Source organism: Papio anubis, chromosome 4 (genome assembly GCF_008728515.1).
Source record: "Papio anubis isolate 15944 chromosome 4, Panubis1.0, whole genome shotgun sequence".
Lineage (NCBI taxonomy): Eukaryota > Metazoa > Chordata > Mammalia > Primates > Cercopithecidae > Papio > Papio anubis.
The window spans coordinates 132,912,128-132,925,379 of record NC_044979.1 but is presented as its reverse complement, the minus strand read 5'-3'; positions in this window follow the sequence as shown (position 1 = coordinate 132,925,379).

Here is a 13,252-nt window from a genome sequence, read left to right as displayed (position 1 = left end):
TTTTTCCATTCTGACTATTTAAGTTAAAAACACATATGGGTTTTTGTTTGTTTGTTGTTTGTTTGTTTTGTTTTATTTTGTTTTTGAGATGGAGTCTTGCTATCTCCCAGGCTGGAGTGCAGGGCGCCGCCTCGGCTCAGTGCAACATCTGCCTCCCAGGTTCAAGCGATTCTCCTACCTCAGCCTCCCGAGTAGCTGGGACTACAGGTGTGTGCCACCACATCTGGCTAAATTTTGTGTGTGTGTGTATTTTAGTAGAGACAGGGTTTTTCCATGTTTCCCAGGGTGGTCTCAAACTCCTGAGCTCAGGCAATCTGCCTGCCTCGGCCTCCCAACATGAGTTTTTAAAGGAAAATTATATTTTGACTCTTATGTACATAAATTTGTTAATATATTATGTCTCACAATTCTGTCCCACAAGTTATTATTGCCATTTTTTTTTTTTTTTTTTTTTTTTTTGAGACAGGGTCTGGCTCCATCGCCCTGGCTGGGGTGAAGTGGCATGATCTTGGCTCACTCCAGCCTTGGCCTCCTGGGCTGAAGTGGTCCTCCCACTCCAGCCTCCCCAGTAGCTGGGACTATAGGTGTGCACCACCACACCTGGCTAACTTTTGTACATTTTGTAGAGATGGGATTCCACCATGTTGCTCAAGCTGGTCTCAAACTCCTGAGTTCGAGCAATCCTCCTATCTTGGCCTCCCAAAAGGATTATAGGTGTGAGCCACCACGCCTGGCCATTACTGCCATTTTGAATTTTGTTATGTATTATCTGCTTTGGCAATTGTAAGTCCCTACACTTCTTGCTTTTACAACATTTGTAAGCAATACTTACTGTGCTTTTATTATAGAAGCAATGCATATGCATTATAGTGAGCTTAGAAAAATAACATTTCAGGTTAATATAAAGAAAAAATGCTTAGTTTACTACTATTACTATATACTAGAAATAATCATCATTTATAACTTGTTAAATTTTGTATATTTACATATAACATACATATTAGATAAAATATTTAAATATTAGGGTCATCTAATCTAAGGGTAACATAGTAACGTGTTGCTTTTCTCTGTAAACTACCCTCATACCCTAGTGAGCCCTAATCAGCCTGTAATAAACTCTATCAGTGTGAAGGGAGTTTATTAGCTAAAGAAAGCATAGAGGAAACGGAAGTAAAATTCAGCTTTTGAAATTCAAAAATGGGATTCTGCATCAGACAACACCTTGCAATCTGAGGTATGTACCTAAGAAAGGTTTGTCTAAATTTCATAATCTCCCCTACCCTAACACAACCCAAGCCAACTATTTTTATCATTTCAATTGCAGGTTTTTATTTAAGAGACATACAGATAGAAAGAGGAAAAGGGAAATCTCACCCTCTAATATAGATGTGCCAATTTTCCCCTCTCCAGCCTGAGAAGGGCAGCTATACAGATGAATGAAGGTGTTACAGGAGGTGGATATATAGATAAATGAAGGCAGTACAGAGTGCAAAGGAGATCCCAGACTCCATTTGTCATCTACGACTCTACTTCTGAGTCTTGCCTCTCATATTTCCCCAGCACCATCTTGGGGTGCAGTCACATGAATCTGGCTGCAAAGTATCAGTCAGACAGGGAGACACCCTGAGATGTGGCTCTCCTGAGCTGTCCTGGGTTCCCAGGTAGCAAGGATATGCAGTCAAGACCCAGATGGGCTGCCCAGGGGTGTGACAGAGCAGGGTGGGTGTATTAGTCCATTCTCATGCTGCTATAAGGACATACCTGAGACTGGGTAATTTATAAAGAAGAGAGGTTTAATTGACTCATAGTTCTGCATGGCTGGGGAGGCCTAAGATGTTTAGATCCATGGATTTTAAACTTGGCTAGGTTTTTATTTACGTTTGAAGGTAGATGTAAAATATTATAGAACATGTAAGGATCTAGAAAAGTTACCAACTACTTGCTCTTTGTGGGAAAAAATGGTTTTGGAAGACATTGTCCAACTGACCCACAGCTAAATCAATATTATGAACTCATAAAAGTCAGTGCTCTGACATGCTTTGTATATAAAAATGAAACTTACAATCATGGCGGAAGGCACCTCTTCACAGGGTGGCAGGAGAGAGAATGGATGCTGAGCAAAGGGGGAAGTCCCTTATAAAACCATCAGATTTCATGAGAACTCACTCACTATCACAAGAACAGCATCAGGAAAACTGCCTCCGTGATTCAATTATCTCTACCTGGTCTTGCCCTTGACACGTGGAGATTATTACAATTCGAGGTGAGATGTGGGTGGAGACACGGAGCCAAACCGTATGAGTGGGCCTTTGGCAGAGCTGAGATGGGCCCCTAGGTCAGCAGCTTGGATGAAGGATGAGGCAGAAGCTCCAGGATCATTTTTTTTCTTGAGACAGGGTCTCACTGTGTTGCCCAGGCTAGAGTGCAGTAGTGTGATCATAGCTCACTACAGCCTCAAAGTGCTAGGCTAAAGCAATCCTCCTACCTCAGCCTCCCAAGTAGCTATGACTACAGGCACACACCATCATGCTGGGCTAATTTTTGTTTTTTTGGAGGGACAGGGGTCTTGCTATGTTTCCCCAGCTGATCTCTAACTCCTGGCCTCAAGCAATCCTCTCACTTCGGCCTCCCAAAGCTCTGAGATTACAGGAATGAGCCACTGCGCCTGGTTAGGGATCATTTTTTATACAAAGGGTGTCAAAGCACTGATTGTGTGTGTGTGTGTGTGTGTGTGTGTGTTTGTTTCTTCTGAGACGGAGTCTCACTCTGTTGCCCAGGCTGATGTGCAGTGGCCTGATCTCGGCTCACTGCAACCTCTGCCTCCAGGGTTCATGCCATTCTCCTGCCTCAGCCTCCCGAGTAGCTGGGACTACAGGTACCCGCCACCACGCCTGGCTAATTTTTTGTATTTTTTAGTGCAGACGGGGTTTCACCGTGTTAGCCAGGATGGTCTTGATCTCCTGACCTCGTGATCCGCCCGCCTCGGCCTCCCAAAGTGCTGGGATTACAGGCATGAGCAACTGTTCCCGGCCAGAACACTGACATTTATGGTTCATAATATTGATGTACCTCTAGGTCAATCAGACAATGTCTTCCAAAACAGTTTTTTTCCCACAAAGAGCAAGTAGTTGGTAAATTTCCTAGATCCTTGCATTTTCTAGAATATTTTGCTTCTACCTTCAACCACAAATAAAAACTCAGGCAAGTTTAAAATTCAAGGATCTAAACATCTTTTCTGTAAAACCTGGGGTGAAACTGATTATTTTACTGCCTAGATATTCCTAGATATTTGCAACTCTTGCATGGTTTTTTTGTTTTGTTTTGTTTTTGTTTTTTTTGTTTTGTTTGAGACAGGGCTTCGCTCTGTCACCCCGGCTGGAGTACAGTGGCACAGACATAGCTCATTTCACCCTCCAAATCCTGGGCTTAAATGTTCCTCTGCCTCAGCCTCCTGAGTAGCTGGGACTACCAGGCATGTGCCACCACACCTAGTTAACTTTTTTATTTTTTGTAGAGATCGGGGTCTCACCGTGTTACCCAGTTGGTCTCCACCTCCTGGGCTCAAGCTATCCTCCTGCCTCAGCCTCCCAAAGCGCTGGGATTACAGGCATAAGCCACTGCACCAGGCCTGTGTGGCTTATTTTAATTCTTAGAATTTTTTCTTAATTGCTAGAATATGAGTGAGTGTATGTGTGTGTGTGTGTGTGTGTGTGTGTGTGTGTTTTACTTGTAATATAACAAACCATTTCAATATTTAAATTCAGATTTTTTTCAGATTCATATAGATTCCTTAAACATACATTTTTAACATTTTGTTCCATTTGTTTTGTTTCTTTCCTCAGAAATCTCTATCATTCTTAAGTTTTCTCTATGTATGATCCATATCTGTCTAATTCTTCTGGCCTTTATCTATTAGGTTTTTTTTCATCCTGAACTCTGAAAGCCTCTCAGGTTTGTCTTCTATGTCATTGTGTCTTTTTATCTTAATACTGTGTATCAGTTTCCTTGATTTCTCCTGTTAATTTCTCTTTCTTCCTGTTTGTCTCGGCTTGCTAAATCTGAATCTCATCCTGTTAAACCCTTCACCTCTTCCATTTCCTTCTTATGATTTTGCTTCCTCTCTGATCAGGGCAGTCTTCCTGCAACTATTGTGGTCACCGAACAGTTTTCGAAAAGGTTGTCTTTGTTCTTTCAGTAAATATTTCCAGAACTATATTTTTCTACTTAGTATACCAAGAGCTTCTGCCCTTTCCTTATTCTTCAGCATTTTTTCCACCTAGCCTATGTGAATTATTCTTTAATGCTCTCATCTTGAAAAGAGGAAAGCATACCTATATTTGGAGTTCTCAAGGGATTTCATGCGAACATCTTTGGGCTCTACTCACATGCCCCATAAGTGCCAGGATGTCCCCTTTTCTTTACATCAGAATGACCTGAATGAGGTTCCCTTAATCAGTGGCTACTTTTACATCGTTTAGCCTATTGATTTAATACATTGAGCCCCTGCAAAACGCAAAACATGTTGGAAGCTACTTTGAGGTTATAGTTCTTAAGAATAATTATAACAGTTGTAGTAAGAAGACTCTCCTTTAGAAAACCCCTTAACATCATCTTAGGAAATCTTTACCTAGGTTTAGATCAGAGCAGGGGATGTCCTGGCCCTATGGGGCTTGTGAGTGTCTGAATGATCCCAGGTCATTCTTAAGGATCTTACATGCATTGATCTAGTCCTAATTTTCAGTTTTCTCCCATATCCACAGCTTGGTCCTCTACCCTTAAGAAATAATGGAGGCCCAGTGCAGTGACTCATGCCTGTAATCCCAGCACTTTGGGAGGCTGAGGCATGTGGATCGCTTGAGGCCAGGAATTTGAGACTAGCCTGGCCAACATGGCAAAACCCCATCTCTACTAAAAATACAAAAATTATTCAGGCATGGTGGTACACACTTGTAATCCCAGCTACTTGGGAGGCTGAGTTGGGAGAATCGCTTGAACCCAGAAGGTGGAAGTTGCTGTAAGCAGAGATCATGTCACTGCACTCCAGCCTGGGTGACAGACTGAGACCACATCTCAAAAAAAAAAAAAAAAAAAGGCAAGAAAGAATGGAATATAGACTTATTGGTCAGCATTTGTATGCATTAAAAATTAGACCTAAAAGTTTATAATGGCTCAAATACAGCAGACATATATTTCTAGCTCGTGTAAGAGTTCAAGAGCTTCTGAACAAGAAGCAGCTCTCCTCCATGCAGTGATTCAGGGACTCAAGCTCCTGGAGTCTCCATCCAGAAGACAGAAGAAAGGAAAGAGAACAAGGAGGAGACACACTCTCCTCTCAAAAGTCTTGGCCTAGGATGAGCACAAATCACTTCCACTCACATTTCACTGGAAATAACTAAATCATGACCATATTCAGCTTTGAGAGAAGTCCAGCTGCGTGTTTAGGAAAGAGAAAAGGACACTGATGTGGGTGAACAAGTCTGCCACAACATTAGAAACAATCATCACCAGTACATAGTACTATGCAGATTTTTCCTGCCTTCTCCCCTGGTCACCATTGTTTTCCTTGGTTGTAAAAAATATAACTCCCAAATTCATCTACTATGACTCCTATGGCTCCTTCTCTTCCTGGCTATTTTAAGTAAGATGGCCCATCCATCCCAGCCTCAGCCCCTGGGGTGCAAATTCCATAACTAGCCCAAGAAGCCTCAGATCATACTAGAAATTAATCAGAGAAAATGACAAGGAGAGGAGGAAGTGGCCAACGTAAGCTAATTCCTCTTCTCTGCTTGTTTCAGAAGACTCAGATTTTCTCTGGCAACAGAGGCAAAACAAAGCAAGTCAACACACCCCCCCAACTCAACAGTTCTCAACGTGTGGTCCTCGGGTCAGAGCCTTAGCATCACCTGTATACTTACTAGAAATGCAAATTTTCATGCTCCACTCCTGACCTGCTGAATTAGAAACTCAGGAATAAGGCTCAGCAATCTGTTTGAACAAGCCTTTAGGGTGATTCTGTTATACACTAAAGTTAGTGAACCACTGCTCTAAATAAAGTAAGGCTGTGACCCGGGCCCTAGCAAGGAACCCTATGTGAACTAGGAGCAGTTTATATTCATTGTAAGCAAAACATATAAGAAGAATGACATTCTAATCTTATGAAACTGAAAGTCCAGAATGATGATAGGAAAACTCAAAGCTCTGTTCCAACTTATGAGGGAAACTTTTAAAATTAAAGTCTTCATTAAATAGGAAGATTTCATCACTCACAAACGGTTGCTTGTTTTCTTTAAGGCTAGTGATTTCATGCCCTGTGCTAAATCAACATGACCATTGGTGATAAACACAGAGACAGAAAATATCTGATGTGAAAGGAATTTCAGTGACCATCAAGTCAATCCCCTTTATTTTATTTATTTATTTATTTTGAGATGGAGTCTCGCTCACTCTCCCAGACTGCAGTGCTGTGGTGCGATCTCAGCTCACTGCAACCTCCACCTCCTGTGTTCAAACATTCCCCTGCCTCAGCCTTCCAAGAAACTGGGATTACAGGCATACACCACCACCACGCCCAGCTACTTTCTGAATTTTCAGTAGAGACAGAGTTACACTATGTTGGCCAGGCTGGTCTCAAACTCCTCACGTGATCCACCTGCCTCGGCCTCCCAAAATGCTGAGATTATGGGCATGAGCCACCATGCCCAGCCAGATCCCCTTTATTTTAGAAACTGGAAAACTGACGTCTAGGAAGAGTAAGTGGATTTTCCAAGGTCCCACCCTCTGGATGCAGGGAGAGCCAGAACTAGTGCTCAAAACTCCTGATTCTGGACCCAGGCACTCTTTCTGCCTACATCATCTCATGCAATCATGTTTGTGAAACCCTCTGAAACATACAAAGTGTGAAGTGGTTGCATTCTATTAATATTAAATTGGGTTCGGATAATTTGAATTCCAAATCTTAAAGAGCCAAAGTTAAACGTGTGTGCAAATTTGTTCTCTAAGCCCTGTCCAAACGCAAATAAAAAATGAATGAACCACATCGTCATAGAATTATGGAGCATTTTGGAGCACTAATGTTGATATTAAGAAATGTAATGGAAAAGCATCAGACAGTATGCTCTGATATCTCCTTTTCATGTTTTCCTCTAAAATGCCTGTGGTATCATAGAGATTTCAGATAAATTTCCACTAACTGTAAGACCAATGGGCCTGAACAGGGAACAGTCATCTGTGGGTTCCACAGACCTCATTTCACAAAGAAATGCGTTGTAAAAGAAAGTGGGAAACGTGATTTTTCTCTCACTGTCCCAAGAAACTAGAACAAAAGCAACAAGAAATCTGGATGGCACAGATAGTACACAAAACACTCTTTCCTGCCACTTTCCCCTGCCTCAGCCTTCCCACATCATTTCAACAACCCTTCAGCAGCAGCACCTCCTAGGAACCCACTGGCTGACCCGGTCAGAGACGTTCAGTTTCCGATTGCAGTAAGAGTCAGAGTCACGCACTGTGGCAGCGTCAGAACGTGTCAGAGATGGAAACCAAGCGAGGCAGTCATGGGCTGGTGTCCCAGGTCACTGATAAATGGTGTTGGGTGACCCTGAGTTGGTTTTTTGGGTGGTCTTGCTGCCTAGTACCCCACTGGCTCAGACAGGGCTGTAATAGCCTCGGGAACCCTGTTTACCTTGCAGTTGTCTTTCCTCAGGAGTGGTGTTCCTTCCTGTTTATTTTTTAGTCATTTCTCTGCTTTTGACTTGGAAATCTTTTTTTTTTTTTTGGAGGAATTCTCGCCCTGTTGCCCAGGCTGGAGTGCAGTGGTGCCATCTCAGCTCACTGCAAGCTCCACCTCCTGGGTTCACGCCATTCTCCTGCCTTAGCCTCCCGAGTAGCTGGGACTACAGGTGCACGCAGCCACGCCCGGCTAATTTTTTGTATTTTTAGTAGAGACGGGGTTTCACTGTGTTAGTCAGGATGGTCTCGATCTCCTGGACCTCGCGGATCTGCCCACCTCGCCTCCCAAAGTGCTGCTGGGATTACAGGTGTGAGCCACCACCGCCAGGAATCATTTTTTTTAAGTTTTGTTTTTGTTTTTTGAGACGGAGTTCGCCTCTGTTGCCCGGCTGGAGTGCAGTGGCCGGATCTCAGCTCACTGCAAGCTCACCGGCTTACGCCCCATTCCCTTCCTGCCTCAGCCTCCCAAGCACTGGGACTACAGGCTCTCACACTGCCTGCTAGTGTTTTGTATTTTTGGCAGAGACGGGGTTTCACCGGGTTAGCCAGGATGGTCTCGATCTCCTGACCTCGTGATCCGCCCGTCTCGGCCTCCCAAAGTGCTGGGATTACAGGCTTGAGCCACCGCGCCCGGCCCGGGAATCATTTTTTAATAGCTTTATTTATATAGAATTCACATACCATACAATTCATCCATTGAAACTGTACATTTCAATGGTGTTTAGTATATTCACAGATCTGTGCAACCACAGCCACAATTTTAGAACTATTTCATCACTTCTAAAAGAAACCCTATGCCCTTTCACTATCACCTTTCTACCTTTCTATTCCCACAGCCTTCCCAGCTCTAAGGAACCACTAATTTACTTTCTCCATAGATTTCCTTGTTATGAACATAATATGAATGGAGTCATATAGCACGTGGTCTTTTTTGATTGGCTTCTTTCACTCAGGGTAGTGTTTGTATGAGTCATTCATGTCGTAACATGTATCAGTGCTTCATTCCTTTACATTGCTGAATACTATTCCATTGTATGAATTTAATCACATTTCATGTATCCATTCTTCAGCTGATGAACATTTGGGTGGTTTCTGCCTTTTGTCCATTATAAATCATAGAACTGGATCTTAGAATTGTCATCTAGCCTAAGGGAAAAAACTTTTTGAATTAGATTATTTCCTTAATAACTAGCTACTTATACATTGTTTAGCCTATTGATTTAATATATTGAGCCCCTGCAAAATGTAAAACATATTGGAAGCTACTTTGAGGTTACCGTTCTTAAGAATATTTATAACAGTAGTAGTAATGTCTCTCTTACAAAGCCCCTTGACATTGTTTTAGGTAATCTTTATAACACTATGAATCTGATATTACCAGTCCCCTTTCATAGAAGACATCAACTCTGATAATTCAGGATCACTAGAAGACAGTTTGGAAGACTTCTAGTCCAGTCTCTTGGTAAGATATATTTTCATAGGAAAGAAATCCTTTTAGAACCATTTTCCATAACAATTAAGGCTTTTACAGTCCTACGTTCTGAAGACAAACCTGTTTCCCCTACTCTAAATTCCACACCTCTTTTTCTACCTTGTAAAACATCACCTTTTGCCTTTTATCATCACATCTGGGTTTGGAGTTATTCTCTTTGCTGGTAGTTCATAGGAGAAGATTGCATCAGAAGGCCTCTGAGATGGCTTCTAGCCCTAAAGCTTCTATAGCGTTTTATTCAGAGATGTGGAATGATTCCACCATTAAAACCATGCCTGTGGCCTTCCTATCAGTGGTTCCTTTCTGTGAGTCTGCGTAAACCCGACAGAAATGCTGGCCATGTGGACTCATGCTGTGGGAACCTGGAACCACAGGAAGCCAGAGTCTTGGGTGGGTTAATGTCAGGGAGGGTCAGGTGTTTGCTACAGGAATAATATCATGAGGAAGGGAGATTCCCACCAGAGCAGGTAATGAGTGAGAATTCAGAAGGCAAAGAGATGAGTCGGAGGCTGGAAATGGAAAGAAGCATAAGATGAGTTAGGCCTGTGGATGAATCAAGGTAACTGCAGTCTTAGTTATGTTGTATCTTTGTGTCTTGCTGAAAAGCAGGGTTGTCTAACAACCTAAATGTCCATCAGTTGTAACAAATTAAACCATGGTAAATCCATACAATGGGTAAATCCATACTGTCAGTTCTTTAAACAGTGGTAGAAAGCTACACATTTTTCTGGGAAGATATTCGTGGTATAGTATTGAGTAAAAACAGGTTATGAAACACCATGAATATTATGTCATTCACGTAAAAATCTGTGTGTATGAATATATGTGTATGTGATTATGTGTGTATATATGTGTATGTAATTATGTGTGTGTGTGTGTGTGTGTGCACTTGTGTATATAATTTTATGTCTCTAAGTATAAATGTACATAAAGAGATCGCTGGCAGCTTGAATGAATATTTACCAAAATTAAAATTGCTTTCAGAATAAGAGGATTTTCTGGTGATGTTTTACTTTTCATTTAGCTCTTTCAATATTATTTTGCCATTATCCTCTCCTTAAAACTTACTAAATGCTCCAAATCTACAGTCTACTTTAAGATAACACTATTGACCAGATATTCACTATTTGCTAGTAACATGCATTATCTGGGCAGGACTTCACAGCAGTTCTCAGAGGTAAAATATTATTATTTTTTGAAAGACGCAAGCAGGACTTTAGAATGTTGAGAAATTGACCCACCGTCACAGAGCAAGCAAATGACAGAGCTGGAACAGTAATGTCGGACTAACTCCACAGTAGATGGCCTCAATTACTGTACTGTACTGCTATAAAGAATACAAAGAAATACAAGTCTTCTCTAGTAAGGACCATGACAATCCGTGGGCATAATTTCCCATGTTACTTCTTCTCCAGGGACACAGTGAGAAGATTATTATGAACTCGAATCAGCCTTGACAGGGAAGGTTCAGCACTCACAAACCTATTCAAAATTGAGTGATTTAATCCTCTTCATATACTAATGTGATGATTACTTTTATGTGTCAGCTTGACTGGGCTAAGTGATGCCCAGATGGCTAGTAAAACATTATTTCCAGGTGCATCTATGAAGGTGTTTCTGGAAGAGATTAGCATTTGAGTCAGTATCAGACTGAGTAAAGAAGATTGGCCTCTAGCAGTGTGGAAGGACACCATCCAATCCATTGAGGGCCCAAACAGTACAAACAGGTAGAGAAAGGGAAAATTAACTCCTTCTTCTTGAGCTGAGACATCCATCTTCTGCCCTCAGACATCAGAGCTCTGGGTTCTTGGGCCTTTGAACTCTAGTACTTACAGCAGCGGCACCCCCAGTTCTCAGGCCTTCAGATTTAAACCAGGAGTTAATGTCATCAGCTCCCTTGATTCTCAGGTCTTCAGACTTCGACTGAATTACAACACAGGCTTTCCTGGGTCTTCAGATTGCAGGTGGCGGGTGGTGGAACTTCTCAGGCTCCATAGTCCTCTGAGCCAATTCCCATGATGAATCTCCTCTTAGATCTAAATATACACACATTACATAGACATTATATATTTTATATTATATATGCATTATATATTATCTAGCATACATATATTACATATTATATAATACAATATATACATTACATACCATACATATGTACTATATATTCTATATATTATATATTATATATTATATATATGTACTATATATTCTATATAATATATGTATTATATAGAATATATAGATATTATATATACAAGGTATATGTTATATCCACATTATATGTTATATATAATATTACATATAATCTAGCTAACATAGATATATCTATAGATATACTGCATTATGTTGGTACAAAAGTAATTGCAGTTTTTTTGTTGTTTTTTTTTTTTGAGACGGAGTCTCGCTCTGTTCCCCAGGCTGGAGTGCAGTCTCGGCTCACTGCAAGCTCTGCCTCCCGGGTTCACGTCATTCTCCTGCCTCAGCCTCCTGAGTAGCTGGGACTACAGGCACCTGCCACCACGCCTGGCTAATTTTTTCGTATTTTTAGTAGAGACGGGGTTTCACTGTGGTCTGGATCTCCTGACCTTGTGATCTGCCCGCCTCGGCCTCCCAAAGTGCTGGGATTACAGGCGTGAGCCACTGCACCCGGCCAGTAATTGCAGTTTATAACATCGGAAGTAATGACAAAAACCGCAATAACTTTTGCACCAACTTAATACATATTTTTTTAAAATATATATCCTGGAGTCCAAAGTTCTTGAGTCCTGGAGCCGCAAAACACCTAGGGCCACCCCGATTGAGGATGCTCAGGCCATGTGGAGGTTCCCTCATTGAAAGTCAGAGTCAACTGCCACATTGAGTGAAGACATCTCTGTATGACTTTAGCCTCCAGATGACAAACCACCCCCAGCTACTGAGCCTCTCCAGCTGAGGCCCAGACACCACCGGTCAAAGTCCGGCTATCCTCGTCTAATTCCTAGCCCACGGAATCCATGAGCATAATAAAATGGTGGTTTTATGGCGCCAAGTTTTGGAGGGTCCATTGTGCAGCAATAGTAAACCAGAACAGATACGCATGCCTCCAGCCCCAACTCCATCTCCTTCCTTCAATGGCTGTCCATTTCCCTGAACTCTTACTAGTTGGATTTCAGCCTTGGGGGTTATTTGGACGGAGCTATTGACTGCAATCTCTTTCTCCATAAAGCTCAGACAAGTCGCAAGCTCCCTGAAGGCAGGAATGACTTTGTCATTTTGACAATTATAGTCCAACGCCAGCCACAGCGCCTGGAGCATAGGAATAGGCCGTTTTAGTTATTTATCAAATTCTTGAAGTCATCCCAAAGCTTAGTGACTTAACACAGGGGTCAGCAAATTATTGTCCACAGGCAAGTCCAGCCTGCCAGCTCTGTCTCTAAATAAAGTTTGATGGGAACACAGCCACACTCATTCATCTACATATTATCTATAGCTGCCTTTACTCTACAGTGGCAGAAGTGAGTAGTTACAACAGGAACCATAAAGCCCTCCTGCGTAGCCTAAAATACTTACTATCTGGCCCTTTACAGAAAATGTTTATTGGTCTCTGGCTCAACACAACAAGAATTTATTATTTTTACAACTTCTGTGGTTGGCTGGGATCGGCTGAGCAGGCTTTTCCCCTCTACACGGTCACTAATGAGACTGCATTTATCTGAGAGCTTGGCTGGTGCTAAGACATTCAGGGTGGCCTCCCTCACATGACTGGGGCCTTGGTGCTGTTGGCTGGGGCATCTTGCTGGTGCATCTCAAATCTCTTCCACTTAGCCTTCCGTTCTCTGTCTCTCTCTCTGTCACTCACCCCTCATCATTCATTAACCTGTCTCAAGTTTTCCTAGAAAAGCCTCCAAGAAAGAAAGCAAAAGCAGATGCTACCAACCCTCTTTAGATCACGCCCAGGATTGCTTGAGGATAACTTGAGCCCAGGAGCTCAAGACCAGCCTGGGCAACATAGCAAGACTCCATTGCTATGAAAAATAGTTTAAAAAATTA